Source organism: Humulus lupulus, chromosome 1 (assembly GCF_963169125.1).
Source record: "Humulus lupulus chromosome 1, drHumLupu1.1, whole genome shotgun sequence".
NCBI lineage: Eukaryota > Viridiplantae > Streptophyta > Magnoliopsida > Rosales > Cannabaceae > Humulus > Humulus lupulus.
In genome coordinates this window covers 299,673,670-299,693,940 of record NC_084793.1, presented here as the reverse complement: position 1 = coordinate 299,693,940, position 20,271 = coordinate 299,673,670, and the positions used below count along the sequence as shown (strand labels likewise).

Here is a 20,271-nt window from a genome sequence, read left to right as displayed (position 1 = left end):
AACTACTACGATTCAGAATAGAAGGTGGAAATACACTCTCCTTAACACTTTCCTGCGTTATATTAGATACTAACTTCATCTCCAATCAAAATAAATAAAAAGTTACAAATAATAAATTTATTAAAAATACATAATAAATGTAAAAATATAAACAACCTCACAAGATAGGTTCTGAAATTCTCTTTCTTCTACATCAAAAGTATTACAATCAAATCCAGATCCACCAAACTTAGAGACCAACTCCTTCTCCTCTTTAAAGTGCAACATTATTTGATATTCAGAATTGGAAAATTCACGTTTGCGACACTGTTCACTGGCACTAATCAAATTAATTAAAGTCACAAAATGTGAAGACAACCCATCTCCTTCTACAACACATTCCTCACCAGTTAGTTGACTAGATTCTCCACAAACTACCTCACCATTTTTAAAATAACAACTATTGTTGCAAGTATTCTCCTCCAAATCAACTATATCAATTCCATCTCCTTCCCTACAGTTTCCATCACTTAACAAATTACATTGACTAATCAATGGGGGATCTTCCATCTTTTTATTCTGTAACAGATCTTGCTCCAACTCTCCCTTTGCATCTTTTAGCGTCAAATCAACCACGCCAATGTCTTCCAACTGCCCTACAAATATGTCTCCATTTTCTCCTTTCAAATCAACCAAACCAACGACTTCCAACTGCTCTACCCCAACTTCTGCATTCAAAGGACAAACGTCTACATTCGAACATCCTAACCCATCATCATGAAACACTCCCTCTCCATTTTCTAGTTTCAAATCCACCCCCCCCCCCCCCCCCCCAATGACTTCAAACTACCCTTTCCCATATTCCACATTCAAACCACTTAACGAATCATGTTTCAACTCTGCATCTCCATGTTTTGCATTGGAATCCACTCCACCAATGTCTTGCAACTCCACCTCACATTCTTTTACATTTAAATCAACTAAATGAACCCCTCCAAACTCTGAATCCCCATTCTCTATATTAACATCACAAAACAAATTTCTATTTTGAAATTTCTTAGTCAAACTATTAAAATCATTCATCAACCCACATGCTTCCTCGAACAAAAGATCAAATTAATAACTTTGCTCATATTGTCTAAGCTCATTCAAACGGAGCTGAAAAACATCATGTCTTAAATATGATATCGCTCGCTTCAATTCCTGTACTTCACACTCGTGGGAAATCAACCCCGATAGAATATCACGCAACTTATTTTTATCCATACCACCTAATACAATACCAAGTACAAAGGGTCAGCCAATATTCCATGAACATTAACTACTTAAGTCTTTCTAAATTATCCAAACCATGTCAAAGTACCACAGCAAGATTTACAATTTCAACAAACAAAGTGAAATATGTGGCAAACCAATACACACCATAACCTATAATGTTAGGGAATTTAAAAGCATTGCATATGCAAAGACTTCTACAACCCACTAAATCTCCATCAAAATTATCTCCAACGAATTAAATCCAAGGAAAAAACTTATACAAAATGATAAGCTCAAATGAAACCAATAAAGCCTAACAAATAACATATATTATACTTGATCAGTTTTATAACAGTGCAAAGTCATAAACAATCAAGATTTATAACAGTGCAAATTATTTATGCAGTTGGAATCAAATTGCCCCTTGATCCAATGACAATTTCATAAAAAAACACTACAAAAGGAAAGCTCTTGCTTAAACATGTTCTTGCTTAAACAACCTTATTTTTCTCCAGAAAAGGACAGTTCAAGTCACTGAACCTTTCATCGACAAGTAAATCAAGTACAATTTCAAACAAAATAACAACTTTCATCCAATTATAGGACTATCTATCAACTACAAAAAATCAAACATATTCACTAAAACATTTACTAAAATGAAGACAAAATTTTTGGAGAGTGAAGTTGAAAGAGACTGAGTGGCTATAAGACAATTCGGTTACAAAGGAAAAATATATCCAATAATTAAGACTTATTAGAGTGCCAATCCTTTGCCTGCCAAATCCAAACAACCTAACATTTTCTCTCCGTTTCAGTACACTATTATTTTTTATAAAAAATATCTCTATTTTTATATTATAATTTTTTTTTTCCATTAAATACCTCCCACCGTTCGCTTAGATTGAGTATTATTTTCCTTAATAGAAGCTCAAAAAAAGTTACAGAAAAACATTGTTAATATACGGACATTTTGGGGCATTTCCCATCTCTCAGTTTCGGAAACTTTGAATTTGGAAGGGAAATCGGAATTGGGTTTCTGGGATTTAAGAGGAAAATATCCATTAACAATAAAAATAATTAATCCCCAATTTCATACACACTAAACACAGCCCTCCAATACACAACTGCAGTATATGCAAACAAAAAATTGTACATACTAACCAGGGATGTACAGCTTCGAAACTTGCTCAGATCTTGGAGGAGCTTGGCTCGAGTGTGACGAACACGGGAGGAGCTTTAGGTAGGCGAACACCGGATGGGGTGGAGGAGCTCACTGTGGGAGATGGGGTGGAGGACCTCACGGGAGACGGGAGATAGGGTGGAGGACCTCACTGTGGGAGATGATGGGGTGGAGGAGCTCACGGGAGATAGGCCAAAAAAAAATCAAATAATATTTTATTCAGATGGGATGAGAAAAAATAATACCCAATACACATGCCTATTTTATTAAGAAGTTCCCATCAATATAATACCCAATCAGGTTACAAAAAAAGGTTCCTACGGGTGGGGACGTTTTTAACACCCCCACCACAGATTTTTCCATTATTATTTACTCACACATAAACTCATTTACTTTATAACTTTTACTTTAAAAAAACTTTCACTAGATGATATAACAAGAGATAATCAAATGTAAATTTAGAATACATATTGCTTTTATATGCATATATTTCCTACATAAATTAGTGATAATTGGTGTATATTTATATATATATATTCAAATCTCAATAATATCCAAAAAAGAAAAAAAAATTAAAAGATAGTAATTCATGCATAAATATTTTACATTCATACTTTTATAATAAAACTACAATATGTCTTCACTAAAATTCTGTTTTCCAAAAATTTCTTTAATATTATATATATATATAAATTCTTTGAAGGACCACTTGTGGTGACAAAATATTTGAACCTACACCATAATTTATTTAACAAAATATGAAATGCAAATTATAAATAGTTATAAAAAAAATAATTAGTAAGAGAAAGTTATTATAATTCACCTTCTCATCATTATCTAAAACACTCTCATGTTGAGAATGTGGATTAGACAAAAACTTTAGTATGTTATAATCCTCCTACAGGCACACGTGAAAATAATAACAACATACTACATATAAAACATGTAATAATCTTCATACAAGCACAAGATAAAACATAACTTAAAAAAAAAAAAACAAATGAATTACTTACTATATAATATAAGTCTTGGTTTGTAGGAGAAGGTAAAACTTCAATGTTCTTTTCTGTTGTTTGAGAAGAGCTTCCAATACCCTATGAGATAATTTGGTAGTCTTCAATGCGTTTAATATAATAAAACTCACATATATTAGTATGAAAAAAAATTAAGATGTCATAGAATTTATAATTATCGAAACAATTATCATACCTTTTAGATGTGCGTCTCATGCATTTTTTCTCGATTCCACTTTTGATCAACCTTTTTGGAGTACCTTTAGTATTTGACATTGGTGGATCGTTTAATGAAATACCACGCATAAGATTGCTAGCAATGCTTTCTTTGTTAAGATCATAAGACTTTAAGTTGGAATTTATGGAGTTTTTTAATGAATGATTCTCCATAACACATTTCTTAAGTGTATCATTCAAATCATAATATGCAATGTTGAAACTCTTCAAAGACATTGATCCTTCTTCACTCAATTTGATAGCCTCATTGTGTAATTCATTAAATCGTTGCTTTTTGGATAGTAAATCTTTTGGAATTTGTACAATTGAGTATAAACTTCTTGCATCCTTGCACCATCGTTTCAATATGTAATGTGGTGGAACATTGAAAATGTCAAGGCCTTGAAGAACACAAATTACATGCCGACAAAGAAATCCGCAGTACTCGAACATGCGACATAAACAAGTTATAGTTATTGACGTTGAATCCCAATTTACTATGAAATTTTCATTTCTCTCAAAGTCTCGAACTTTAAAAGTTTTCTAGATGCCATCATCAATTTCTTTCATTGAAAAACAAGCAGATGCTCCCATAACCTCAATTTGAAACTTCTTAAAAATTTCACTGTTGACATTTGTTTCTCAAATGGCGAAGGAGATTTTAAAGTTGGGTTTTTGTGCCATATATTAAAATCTGCATAAACTCTTTTTCATGCCTATCTTGGAAAGCCACCTTGTATTGATCAACGAAATCTTTTAATGAAGTTTTCTTGCTCACATATTTATCAAAGAAAGAATTTATACTTTCAAATCGTTGAGTTGTAGACATTCCAACAAAAAAAGTATCTCTCACATAAGTCGGTATCCAGTACATGCGGTCTTCAAACAAGGTTTCAAGCCATTCATGATCTTCAAGTTGAAATGTTTCAATCATATTCTTCCAACTCTTTTCAAAGTCTTCCTCGGTCCATGAATTGTAAACACAGTTATTGAATACCTTCATGAAATTTGCATTTTCTTTTACAACATGTCCAATCTTTTCAGCAATCTTCTTTAATATATGCCACAAACAAAAACGATGCTTTGAGTTAGGGAAAATAATCTTAATTGCAGCTTTCATAGCTTTGTCTTGATCAGTTAAAATAGCGCATGGAGCTTTTCCACCCATTGCTCTAAGCCATGTTTGCATTAACCAAACAAATGTTGACATAGTTTCATTCGCAAGCAACGTACATCCAAGTATTATAGATTGAGAATGATTATTCACTCCAATAAATAGAGCAACTGGAATTTTGTACTTGTTTGTAAAAGTTGTAACAAATGAGACATCATCTCCCAAAAAAATTATAATCATCACGACTTTTAGCATCTACCCAAAAGATATTTGTAAGATTTTCGTCTTGCATACGCATAAAGTGCTCAAGCATTGCTTTAGCATTACCTTGCTCAAGTGCTAAACATCTTTCTTTATCCAAGTGATTTCTAATATCTTTTTCCATGTGTCCAACATTTTCATATCCACCATATCGTTTGGCCATTGTAGCATAAATTTTGCTTGTGCTTACTCCAACCGAATGTAAAGCATCAATGTAATATTTATCGGATGAGGTAATGAGTCTATGACATGGAAAATAATGAAATTGACTTGGATAAAGTTCATGATTATGTTCATTGATGAAATTGTGGACATACCATTTTCCATCAAACCTTCCTTTTACATGCAACATGGCTTTACAATTTGTCTTTAAACATGCATGTTGATTACTAGCATTAGATTTTCTTTTCACCCCATATCTTGTGCAAGAAAATCTTACTTCAATAAATTCTCTTGAAGTCTTTGACCAACTACTGTGAATTATTGAGATACCAAATCCAATAGACTTGGAGTATTTCAAATAAATGTGCATCATTGTGTGAATCAAACTCCATACCCATATATGGTTCTACAATTTTTTACACTTTCATCCTTCAATGTTCCATCAACCATGCATTCACTATCATTTTTGTTCCCATCCAAGTATGCATCCAAACCAAAATTTAAATCCATATTCCCTATCAAAATAAATAAGGAATTATTGTTTTCTACTCAAAACCTAATTTCATAGTTATTAAATCCAACAACAAAAAATGAAGACCTAAAAATAAATCAATACACAATGACATAGCAATAATATTATTTTTAAAAAATTCATGCAACTGGAATAAAAACAGAATGTTAATGTAGTTTCTAAAAAAATGGATGTAGAGATAATGGTAGGGAAATTTGATAAATCATGCTTATATTAGCTTAATAATTAAAATTTGAACCAAAGTTAACCACCATATGATATCAATGCTCATCTTTCATTTAATACCAAAAATACCCCTCTCATAACACATTTCCTCTCTATTCTCCCTCTTCCTCTCTACCTCTCTTCACCATACATTCTCTCTCACTCTCTCTTCACCATACGTTTTACACACAAGATTTTTATACTAAAATCTTGCAAGAAAGATACACATTCGGACATTGTGGATTGTTTGAGGAGAAACACCAAGCTTTGTGTTATTTTTGCTCATAGTGAAGAGATTAAATGGGTAAGTGATTTTCTTTGATTCTTGTTGTTGTTGGTTGCTTTTATGATTTAGAATGCTGTTTAGATGTTGGATCTGTAGTTTGTTGGTATTTTTTGCTGTTTTTTTGGGTGAAAATCGTGTTATGTGAAAATCTGCGTTTTCTTGGGTTCCCTGAGTTTTTTCTAAATGCCCAATAGTGTCCGATAGAGGCCCGATTCAGGCACGATAGTTGTTGAGTTTCAAGGTTAGGGATGAAGGTCCGATGGCAACCCGATGGTTGCCCGATAGTTTTGGTTACCCGATGGTCATAAAGGTCCGACGGCTACCCGATGGTTGCCTGATTATTATTTTAAATCTATACACCCTTTTAAGTACTATAATGGATCGATAATTGTCCGATTGTTGTTATTAAGTTACTGCGGACCTAATAGTACGATGGTACACGATGTTACCCGATACTTGCCCGATATTAGTGTTTTAAGTGATCAAAAACATAAATAAAACTTTGCCCGATACCGCCCGATATGGCCCGATACTGGTACGATGCCAAAAAATTTGAACTAAATTTCGACATTTTGTTGCCATTTACTGATTTTTTTTTTCTTTGTACATGATAGGGTCAACTTTGTTCGCGTACTTAATGTATAATGGTGTTTGGGAGCGTGAAGGTAGAGATTGGGTTTTTAATGGAGCCGAAAATTTAACGTTCGAGTTGGAGAAGGACATAACTTACTCACAACTTGTTGAACTTTTGTACTCAGAGTTGGAGGTTGACAAAGTGCAGTATGACCTGAAATTAGAAGTGAATTATAAGTACATGAAATGGTTAATGTATCGGCCTGAACTTATAATGAATTACAAGGGTGTAAGCTTATATTTGTCAATGCTTTTGAAGAAGCCAGATGAATTTGTTCCCCTTTTTGTGACATTGGTGGAGAAGAATATCATTGTTGATCATAATCCTCCACCAAGTACTGTTAAGGATACTCGTAGTGAGGTTGGGACTTATGTTCCAGAAATAAATCCGGAGGTGCTGGTAGCCACTGCTGTACCTGAATCAAACCCTTTCATACCGACAGTTGATCATGTAGCACAGATGCCATTTCATGATGATTTTCCTGATTGTCCTGACCCTGAAGATGATTTTGAGGGCAATGACGATTTTCTTGATTATCCTGAACCTGATGCTAATTTTGATTGCAATGATGATGTAAGAGACAACCAAGAAACAGAGGTCTGTTCTCAAGCTTTGAGCCTGAGTCCACTGTCGTACCAAATACCGAGGCAAACAACATGTAGAAGTAGACCCCATAGAGAAGATCGCCAAACACCTGGTACTAGTAGTAGTCGTCCAGACGGAACAAATGATGCTAGAGAATTTAGTGATCCACTCTCTTCTTCGACATATTATAGTAAATTCAAAGCTCAGATGTTTACAAGAGAAGACATTGAGGATAATAGTCACTATATATCTATGGGTGGCACATCGGGCGGGGAGATTCATTTAGGAAAGTTTTTCAGAGACAAGGAACATTAAAAGAAGGTTGCTGGCTTGTTTGCAATGAAGAAGGGATTCGAATTTATAGTTAAGAAGTCTGGTACTGATGTTTGGTACATTACATGTAAGGATCCTGATTATGGGTGGAGGTTAAGAGGGAAGAAGAAGCAACTTTCTAACATGTTCGAGGTGACAGCATTTGAAAATGTACACACATGTTCCCTCGATGTTCGAAAAAAAGATAACCGTCAAGCATCACCTTTGGTAGTTGCCGAACTGATCAAGGATAAATTCTCAGTTAACGGTTCAGATTATTTAGCCTCCAAAATAAGAGAAGATATGAAGAATTCTTTCGGGGTCGAAATGAGTTATGAGAAGGCTTGGAGATGCAGAGAGAAGGCACTCCACATAGTTAGGGGTACGCTTGAAGCTTCATATTCGAAGTTACCTGAGTACTTGCACATGCTGTAGTTGAACAATCCCGATTCCATTACTGATTTCAAGGTAGACGAGGGTCACTTCAAGTATTGCTTTTTTTCTCTGGGTGCTTGTAGGTGGGGATTCAAGTTTTGTCGACCTGTTATATGTATTGATGGGTCCTTCTTGAAAACTAGGTATGGTGGCCAAATGTTGTGTGCCGTGGCATTGGATTCAGACAACCACATATTTCTGATTGCTTTCGCAATAGTTGACAGTGAGAACCACGACTCTTGGACCTATTTCATGAGGAAGTTGAAACAAGCGATTGGTGATGTTGAGAACTTAGCATTCGTATCGGATAAGCATCAAAGCATTGTTCATGCTTTGGAACTTGTCTTCCCTGATGCACCCCACAGCGCATGCTACCACCACATTATTATGAACGTGGCTAGCAAGTTCAAGACTGATTGCTTCACGGATCATATTTACAGTTGTGCATACTCGTATAAGAAGACAGATTTTGAAAGAGAATTTGAGAAGATAAAAGCAATGGATGTTCGAGTTGCACTATATCTTGAGGGCATTGGATTTGAAAGATGGGTTCGTGCGTACTTTCCAGGGGACCGTTACAATGTAATGATAAGTAATTGGGCTGAAAGTTTCAACAGCAAAACTAAGGACGCAAGAGCCTTCCCGATCACTGCTTTTGTTGAATTCATCAGGTTTACTATTCAAACATGGTTTGCTACTCGAAAGGAAAACGCTGAAAAGTGTAGCACGACTCTATCACCAGTTATGGAGGGGGACTTGTCATGTCAATTTGAGAAATCTCGGTTCTTAAGCGTCGACAGAGTTGGACCTTATACATTTAATGTCCACCCCGGAGGAACAGTTCAGAGCGATGGTATAGTTGATTTGGAGGCACGAACATGCAGTTGCGGCCTATTCCAAATCATGAAGATTCCTTGTCCACATGCATGTGCTGCTGCTCAAGAACGAAATATTAGCATGTACGCATTGTGCTCTCAATATTACACAAGAGAGAGTTGGAAGAGCACATATGAGGGGACAATTATGCCAGTTGGTGATGAGGATGATTGGGAATTTCCTGAAGACATTAAGAACATCCAAGTTGGAGTACTGATTGAGAAGAAACCTGTAGGCCGACTAAAGAAGCAAAAGGTCGGACGAATTAGGAAAAATCGATATCCTTCTAATGGAGACAAGGTTGTGATACAACGATGTTGTAGCAAGTGTGGTGGTAAAGGGCACAACAAAGCATCTTGCAAGTGCCGAGGTTAAATTGTTTTGTTTGTATTCTAGTTGACCTATTATGTTTTATTTCTGCTTGAACTAGTAATATTTGTTATGTGCTAGATTTTGCAGGTTTTTTTCTGTTTTTTTCTCCATTATGAAACTCTTAAATATGTAATAATCCAGTGTTGGTCCGATAGTGCACGATGCTGGTACGACAATGCACGATATCGTTTGTTGTATGATTATTTAAATGTATCTTACAATATGGTACGACGTTGCTCGATGTAGTACGATAGTTAATGTACGACATTAGGGTACGATAATGTACGATAGTGGTCCGATGGTATGGTTTCAGTACAGTTTCGTGAAATTTGTGAGACATGTGAGGGTACGATAGAGTACGATAGTGATCAATGATAGTACGATGCAAAGATTAAACACATTAAAATGTAGTAATTACTAAAAGAGCAATAAAAAAAATTATACAATTCAAAAAAATTAAGACCGTTCAACATAAGTTTTGGTAGAATAAGTCTACACACCACCTTTGCCTAAAAAGTTTCATATTATTGTCAGTTACATTATCAAATGGTAGTTGTAGAAGCTTATGTTCAATATGCTCAATTACGTAACATCCGCAATCGCCACTGCATTAGAAAGTAAACAATAATTTAATAAAGTTTTGTAATTAAGAAATAATAATTAATATGTGATATTTAATAAAGTTCACTTGGATTTTGTTTGCGGTACGAATTCACGTGGAGTGAGTTTCCAATCGAAGGGTCTGACCTGGCTCTCTGATGCTGTCAACTGAGGCGCAAGTATAACCTCATGGTTCTCAAATAAACCGGACTGTCGCAAGACCGACGGGAAAATGGTACACCAGTCAACCATCAAGCTGATCAAATCGTTTTCGGAAATTGATCCAATACTGGAGTCAAAGATGTTGAGCATCCACCCATTCAGGTCTGCCTCTACAGCTACCCAATGCAATTGGTCTTTCAAGAAGAGGGCAAAATAAATGAACTCCTTGTTCTGCCAACTTGGTAAGAACTGGACTGCATCACCCCTAACCAGGTCCAATATACTGTCATCCCAACTAAAGCTAGAGTAGTCAGAACCTGGAAAAGCGTCCCACTGAGCCTTCAATGATTCGAGAAAAATTGTAGGCATAACAACACGTTATGAGATGGATAAAATTGTAGGCATAACGTCCCACTGAGGGTACACGTTAGGATAAAATTCTAGACGCCTCCTCATGAGATGGAATGATGCATCTAAATGCTACATTAAAGGAAAATTAAGTGAGTAACCACATTATCGTACCAAAATAAATAAACAAAAAACTATCAAACATGAATATAGTAACTATCGTACCCCAATCGTACCATAATCGTACCCCAATCGTACATGAATATAGTAACTAAATAACAACAATAAAACCTTCTATCGTACCCATATCGTGCTAATGTCGTACCATCATCGTAACTTTATGGCAAAAACTACGGTAGTCTACACCATCGTACCCACTAGCCTCCCACTGTCGTACCATCATCGTACCATTGACAAAGTAAGTTAACATATAGAAACTAACTATTATCGTACTACCAACGTACCTATATCGTCCCGCTACAAATTCTAAAATTACGATGTTAATAGTAACTACTTAACAAATTATATCGTACCCCTATCGTGCTAGTGTCGTACCACCATCGTACCATTGACAATATAAACAATTTATAATTTGACACTTATAAATATCGTACTACCATCGTACACCAATCGTACCTATATCGTACCACTACATATAGAAACATTTAAATAAATTTTCAACATTTTTTAATTATGAAGTTATAGAAAACTTACAGAGTCAGAAAGCCATGTCCTTGGAGTATGCAGTTTCAGGAACCAAGCAGCATCGTGTGTCCCTGAGAAGCATTCCCTCGGATATTTATTCCCAATAGTGCCATGCAACCACTTGTGAAAGGTCATAAGTAATTTTCCATCAACAACCCTCAATGGATCCACATTCACTGCTGTCTTCGTTTTCTTATTCCTTTTCTTCATTGCAGTGTACTCATCGAACCACCTAGGCCTCTTTCTTTCTCTCCTCTTCTCCGGTGCTGGTGGAGCTATGTCTAAGAATTGTACCTCAGAATCTTCAGTATCTCCGATTACAGTAATTTTTATATCCTCTGGTGTGAGAAAAATGTGATCATCTACATCATCAGGTCTGTAATCGTTAGGGAGAATGTCTTTATCTACAGGAGACTGAGGGCCTTCTTCAGTGGACTGAGGGTGTGGATCTGGAGCTGGCCTACTAAGATCTTCCATCATTGTCATCAGCTTCTGCAATTGACCCAAGATCTCGGACTGACCTTTAATAAGGGCACTTTGTTGCCCTTCAATCTTTTCCAACCTGGCCAAAATCATAGAGTAGCCTGGTTGCTCAGCTTGGGAGGAGGTGCTGGCATGAGGTGCTGATGGGGAAACCTCAGGTGCTGGAGGTGGTGGAACCTCCTTAAAAATATTTGCTGCTTCTGCTTGCTCCGCTAACTTTTCAGCAAGCTTTTCAGCCTGGCTCTGTAAGGCTTCCTGTGTAGGCTGTCCATCGGCACCCACCTCTAGTTCCTCTAACCTCATGTCCACATACAATGGGGCTTCATTGTCTGTAAGGGTCCTCACATACTGTTCTTCAGCAGGTCGGGCACACAGGTAGGGGTATACTATCAACTGCCACAAAAAACAATAAATATTTAGATTGGAAAGTAAAACAATATAAAAAATAAGTAATTGCATTCGGTGAACAATGGTAACCTATCGTACCCCAATCGTACCATATCGTACCCATATCATGCAATTATCGTACCCCAATCGTACCATATCGTACCCATATCATGAAATTATCGTACCCATATCGTACCCATAACATAACAATATCGTACCCGTAAGTGAGAATTACTTGCTAACTATCGTACCATCGTCGTACAACATCGTTCCAATATCGTACCTCTACAACTACATTAATAAAGAATAAATATCGTACCCCAATCGGACCATCATCGTACCAAATCGTACCCCTTAGCCAGTTTTCAAACAGTTGACAAAAAACCACAAAATAACCCCACAATCGTACTCAAATCGTACCCTATCGTATTCCTATCGTGCAGTACCCATAGAATTGCATATGTAGAAAAAAATATAGAACATTCAAAATATTTAAAAAGTAAAGTAAAAGCTCACCTTTTTGGCAAACAATTTAATAAGTTGCTCTTTGTGTATCTCTACTTTCTCCTTGCTCTGCCAGTTGATCATTCTTGGAATGCCTTGGCCCAATCTCACAGCATAATCCTGACCCAACTCAATGATGGACTCAAAAGCCCAATACTGCAATGCTGCAGCATACCCATAAATAGAGTACTTGGCCTCCTTCTGAGTCTTTCCTTTCTCAATATTCTTCTGTAAATGCTTCTTCATTTCTACAAAGTCTTTTTGACAAGTTTGTAACAACTTCTGATATGATATCTTCCCCCACGGGTACTGGAAAAAGAAGTCAACGTCATCTACCATCTTCAGCATGTCAGTCCAAACCTGTAGAGTCCAAGCACTTTACTTAGCTAGTTAGATAGTAGTATTATAGTATTTATAGCATTATCTTTGTAATTGTGGATTTTTGGTTCAGACCGGGAATTATTTGGACACTCATAGTAGTACTTATAGATTTTCTAAGTTTAACATATAGTTTAAGAATATTAATTTTAACCTAAGGTTTGATTAATATGACTGATATTAAGGATAATATTTATTATACTATAGGGTTTAGATAAGAACCAATAGGATTTTAAGCACATGTTAAGAATGGGTGATTAATGATTAAGTATTTTGAGGATTAAATTTAATAAGGGGTAAAGTTTGAATGCTATAAGGTCAGTCAGCAGCTTTGAATATGTTGAGGGCTTAGTCAAGGCTGTTTACTCCATTCAAACTTAGCTAAAAATGTGTAATTTCGTGTTTAATTAATCAGCGTGTGCCGATATATCGCAGCTATAGGGGGCGATATATCGCAGCACGTAGATACGGAAAACACGAGACGATGCACGACAGCCTTGGGCATACTGGCCCAGGCGATATTTCGCCTACAGGGGGCGATATATCGCCTCCTTCAGTATATTTCAAAAGTTTTTGAATTCTTTTTCCTTTCAGCCATTCAACCTCTTGATAAGTCCAGCACCTTTTTGAACGAGTCTTCAGCCTCTGCTGAACGATTATTCAAATTATTTTCACCTAAAAAGCTATTATTTTTATTCAAGTAAAATTAAGATCATTTCATTCCTAAACTCTATAAATAGGACCTAGTACCCAGCCATTATTCACCTTTTACTCTAAGTTCAGAGGCCGCAAGTGCTAGGAGAGTGTGAGAGTTAAACACTTGGGTGGGGAAATGTAACGCCCCACGTCACTATGGCTACTTTCTGGAATGACGACTGGCCCTACAAACCAACACAAGTCTTTTCAGCGTGCTTTGTCCTCACTCACATGCTTCCTAGGAAAACTTCCTAGGAGGTCACCCATCCCTAGATTACCCCAGGTCAAGCACACTTAACTTTGGAGTTCTTAAGTGATGGGCTACCGAAAAGAAGATGCATCTTGGTGATATAGGTAGTACCCATCAATCCATTTAAGCCATCTTCAACTATGTAGTCCCATACCTACACAGTCTTAGAATCATCACACTTGACCTTCCCCAGGCGGTGTGGGATTGCACAGCTTACCCGGTCTTTCCCCTTACGGATCACGGGATTCTGACTGTCACAATCACCCCCCCTTACGGGCCCGACGTCCCCTTTGGCCACACTTCCGGCTGGGTCAAGGCTCTGATACCATTTTTGTAACGTCCCTAAGGTAGGGTACGTTCGCCATATACTCGAAATTCTAGTGTTTACGAGTATGTTAGGCACTTGACTAAAAGGATTAAATAAAATGATACGAAGAAATACAGAAAAATTTAAAACTTTTATATAAACTTATTAGTATAAATTATTACACGTATGAATACTTTAAATTTAAGGCAGCCATATGAAAACTCTAAACCATTATTGCATTGCTACTGAGTCCGTGCTCCACAAGTTGCTCAACGGCTAAAACCACACCTGGAAAAATGTTGGGAAATAACATAATGGGCTAACGCTCAGTAAGCAAATCTCATGCATACACATACACATGAATGTCGTGAGTTTGTAGTGCACATATACTAATATGCTGACTTATATACTTATGCATTTCATTTATTGCTCAAGCACTTTCAAACTTTACTTTTATGCTCTTTCTTTTAGTTTCACATTTTTATGGGCCCAATATCACTTGTGCACACTGTTTGATTCAGCCAATGCCTGCAGGGCTTGTTACACATATCATATAGAATCCCATGGGTTCTCCTCCGGCTAGCCATCATCTCAGCTAGGCTCATCATAACACTCATTTCATCGTTGCCATAGCTGCCATACTTATTACACATATGGAGGAGAAAGACGGAAACATGGCAAACATATCTGAATGGTCAACTCTGACCTAGCCCACACTAGTGGGCAGCCACTATAAGTCTTATAGACTTCCGTCTTCTTTACTGAACTTACTTGATTGCTTCATCAAAACAGTGGCACCCTTTTTAAACATCTTATTATCACTTTGCTTAAGCCTTGTGTCATTAAAATGTTTAACTTTACATAAGACTTTTCAAGGCATTTCATAACTTTTCTCATATTCATATGCATGGTCTTATATCACATAATAATGTATCACATAACTGTACATGCCATGCATACATGCTGATGCTGAAATGCCAATGTTCATGTTCATGATTCGTGTTGAATGGTATTCAATCAAGGCATTATATCACATCTCATATAACTCAAAACATCTTTAGTCATAATACATGAAGCTTTGGGTTGGTGGCGTTGTTATACCTTAACGTAGAGCTATGGCTCAGGTCTAAGGTTTCCAACCTAAAAACTTAAACGCTTCATATATCATAACATATAACAAATCATGAACATAGAGTAATCCACATATCCATCAACATAAGAACACATACTTGCACATAATTCATATCATTCTTAACCAAGTAAGACATCTTTCACATATCACAGAATTCATCAATTACATATCACACAACACCCTTATGGTGTTCATATAACCATTTTTCACATACTTATCATATGCATCATCATCATACCATACTTAACTCATCAGATGTACACAATCAATGCAGTCATGCATCTTACACTTAAGCACAAAAGGTGAGATTTACTTACCTTAGGTCCTTAGCTTATTTTAAAATTCCTCACCAAGAGTCAATCAATCAAATCCATACAAATCCTATTCAAGGCACATCATTTATTAAATTCTATCAAAATCATAAATATACACTATTGATAGTGTATATTAATAATACCATAAACTATATAAATGATAATAATAATTATTATCAACGTAATGCAAATAACTCTTCATATAAAACCATGCTTTAAACCTTGCTCATAAGATAATGTACTCTTATGATAATAATAATAATAATCCCAACAAAAATAATAATTATCGTCTATAATTAAACTTATTTCGATATTAATAACAAAATACTTCAATAGCAATACGTATATGGATGTATATATTCAAATAGTCATTTTATAAAAGAAATCATATTTTTAACATAAAGTTGTAATAATCAATATAATGATAATAATATAAATATAAATATTTATATTATTATTAATTAGTCATAATATCAATTCCAGTGATATAATAAATATACTTTCTCCAAAATTCACTGGTCTTACAAATATCAATAACTGTAAGAAACTAATATTTGATATTATTTTAATATTCAAATATTAATAAAATATTAATATACAATAATAATGGTTAGATAATAGGTTTACTATAAATCATACTTTTCATATATATATATATGAATCTGTATTCTTGATTTACTTAACAAAATAATAACAATAATAATTAAAATTACTTAATCATAATAATTTCCATATTAATATAAAATCAATTAAATATGTATTTTTATAATTTATTTAATATCTAATATTTTCTAGAAAATTGGACAGCACAACGGCTATAAAGTGGACAATTCCAAAATCAAAACCTGTATAAAAAATATATATAATCCCAGACAGCCAGTAAATTACAGAAAATATTCCATATATCAATAATATATAATTATATACTATAAATACACATAATAACAATTACTCTAATCAATCACAATTAAATCACAATAAATCACAATATATAGGTTAAAGAAATTATACCAAAATGATCGGGTTCCACAACAAGTCAAACGATGATTTTCTGAGACTCAAAACGTACTTCGGAACCTCAAACACTAAGTTTCGACCGTCGGTCTACGGTGGATCGTGGTGGCTCGTGGTGGGCCCACCACCCAACTATGATAGATGTAGGAACAAGTTATTGGGTTTTGAAGCCCACAACACGAGGAGCACGATGGTGGTGACGGATCGGCAAACGGATGCCCGAGGTGGCCGAATCGCAACTTTGAAGTCGCGGGGTGACCGAACTTAAATCGAGTGGTTGAGGCGTTTAATCGGCGAGTGAGCTCTAGATTCCCGCGTGGGTCGATAGTTCGGAGGCCTCTGAATCCAACGGTCCGGCGCGTGGCTAAAAGTGGTGGCCGGAAAGTACTCCTACGTCGTCGGCAACAGTAACACGTAGAGAGAGAGAGAGAGAGAGAGAGAGAGAGAGAGAGAGGGGCTCGGGTAAAAAGAAAGGCTGAAGCCTTTTATTTTATTTTATTTATTTATTTATTAATTTTTTTTATATTACACTTGGACCCAAAATACTAAAATTCTTTTCAAATAAGTCCTTTAGCAAAACTTTCTTAATTTTATAAAAATCCCCAATTAAAATTATATGACATTCGGGTCCAATACTTGACTACTCAAGTTTCTCTCTCTTTAATCTCATTAAAAACATAAAATGATATTTTAAACACTATTTTTCCATTACTATTTCTTAAATTTGTAAACTTGTACATTTTATGTATTAAAACTCTGATTTATAATAAAAAAAATGTATAATGAAAATGTTGGATATTACAGAAAATCATAAGCTTGATCATCATAATCTTATCAAACACTTGGGGAAGTAAGGTTTCATAGTATTTCAGTTCGAGGTTTAGATTGGTCTACAAGTCTTCAAGGTATTTCTATACCCTAGTTCATTGGTATTATGTTATTTTCTTTCTCATAGTCTTCTACTCAGTCTTCTAACCTTATTCTTATTTTGGTTAGGAAATCTAAGAACTTACACATAAGTTTTTGGTAAGTATGTTTCTCAAAGGTTTAGTCATTCCATTCCTTCCATTCTTTCCATTACTTTTTCTTCAATCTACTCACCCTGTTATATATGGTTTTAGGAGTGTTCCAAAAGTCCCAACGCTGTCCTCTTATCCCGGTAACTTTGGTAAGGAAAATAGGATAGAAATGCATATGTTATATGTTCTATGTGTTATCTTATGTTTCTTATGTTATGATAAGTGTTATGATATGTATGTTTGTAAGCTTGGGCATATGACCCATATGACTAACAAGACCCCAAATAGATTATGGGCATATGACCTACTTAGCTAGTAGGACCCCACTAATCTCATGGGCATATGACTTGTTTAGTCTATGGGACCCCAAGTAATAATGGCCATTATAGTATGTCTATGTAATAAGTGTTATGTTATGTCTTTATGTTTCTTATCAAATTTATGTATATGAAGTATGTGTTAGATTTTCCTTGCTGGGCATTAGGCTCATTCCTTTTTGTTTAAATGTGCAGGAAAATAGCTATTAGTGGCGGTAAGGTTCGTGGATGCTTGGAGATTGTGTATCGATGGTGAATGGATTCAAGGAGTCGAGAGTTCGATTTCGAGGATGTAATCTTTTATTTATGGGTTTATGTGTAATTTTTCCGCACTTTCTATGTAACTCCTTTATGTTAAATTATGTTTTGTTTTTAAGACAATGGGATCTCATATCCTTCTTGATATTTTTGTAAGAAACTCTTATTTTTACAAGTTACCTAATAAAATTATGGTATTTTCGCAATGTAAGCTTTATTAAGGATTTGTATGCATAGTTTCATTAATGGTCCAAAAGTCTAGAATAGTTGGGTCATTACAAAACCATCAACTTCTCCTCGCAACCTTTCAAAACACCCTCTACTAATAAGCACAAACCCATCTTGTACACATCATCAACTATTTGACAACTCTCAAAAGTTCTGCGCAGTTGCACTATGCTCACTGGGGAATGACCATTGAAGTACTCAAGAATCAACCGATCCAAAGTGGTCTTCGCTTTAATCTCAGCTTCAGACGATCCGGCCTCGAAATTTAAACCAGTAACTAAAGCGAACTCCAATTAGCTAAATTTGCATCGTTTTTTCCCAATATAAAATTGGACTTCGTCAATCTTCTCCCCTCTGAATTTGTGCAACAACAGCTGATGGACTAAGGCACCAGAAAAATTTAATGGTTCCGCCATGAAGAACTGTTTGGAAGGGGATTCCTTCACCCTATCCAATAAACCACACTGTATAAATTTTGCTTTAATCTTTGGAAAGTACCAACTGCCGCGTCAAGTGATACGTCCTGTAAAATGTTCTTCTACTGGAACTATCAGTTGTGGAGGTCTTAAATTCTGCATAAAACAAATAAATACCCAATTAAATAGAATAACAAAAAAAAACATCAAATTTTATATTATGCAATTTACTATCGAGCAACTATTGGACACTATCGCACCATATCGGACACCACTTAAAAATAAATAAAAACAGGAACTATAACATTATCGTGCACCATCGTACCTCACATCGTACACCATCGGAATATAACAACACAACAATTTGTTCCCAATATCGGGCACACATCGTACCTAATATCGTACCCTATCGTACATTCATCTTCAACCTCAAGTTATCAGAAAAACAAAACTATCGTACCAACATCGAACCACTATCGTACCCCTATCGTACAGTCATCTTCAACCTGAAGTTATGAGAAAACATAAACACTATCGTACCCCTATCGACCCACTATCGTACCTCTCAAAAAACCCAGAAAAATTTCAAAATTTTACGGTTTATTAGATTTTGACAATACATACTATCACATTTTGAAATGGAAAAGAAAGTGAAAAAAACACATACCCTAGACATTTTTGCGTAATGGGGTGTCGGTTTTTCTTCGGGGTCTGAGTTTTTCTTCGTCTCCGGTGGTGGTTGGGGTTTGGGTGAGTGTCGGGGTTTGGGGGAGGCTTGGTCTCCGGTGGTCTGGGTTTTCCTTCGTCGGGTGGTGGGGGTTTTTCTGACCGTCGGGTGAGGGAGAGAGAGGCTTTGGGTGAGGGTAGTTATGGGTTGCTCGATGGTTTTGTGGGAGTGAAGAGTTTAGGCAGAGAGAGGGAACTGGAAATGGCAGGGGAAAAGTTACAGTTTTTATTTATGTTTTTTATCACTATCGTGTACCATCGTTTACCATCGTACTATCGGGCAAGTATCGGGTACCATCGTGTACAATCGTACTATTAGGTTCGCAGTAACTTAATAACAACCATCGGGCATATATCGGACTACTATCGATCCATTATCGTACTTAAACGGTGTATAGATTCAAAATAATAATCGGGCAACCATCGGGTAGCCATCGAACCTTTATGACCATCGGGTTGCCATCGGACCTTCATCCCTAACCTTGAAACTCAACAACTATCGTGCCTGAATCGGGCCTCTATCGGACACTATTGGGCATTTAGAAAAAAACTCAAGAAACAAAAAAAAAACACAGATTTTCACAGAACACGATTTTCACCAAAAAAATA

The 20,271-nt window shown here is 35.8% G+C and overlaps 1 pseudogene; it reads right to left on the bottom strand.

The window, feature by feature from the left end:
• Positions 1 to 3,469: 3,469 nt before the first annotated feature.
• LOC133779932 (protein FAR-RED IMPAIRED RESPONSE 1-like) lies at positions 3,470 to 5,692 on the bottom strand (annotated as a pseudogene).
• Between the last annotated feature and the right edge of the window lie 14,579 nt (positions 5,693 to 20,271).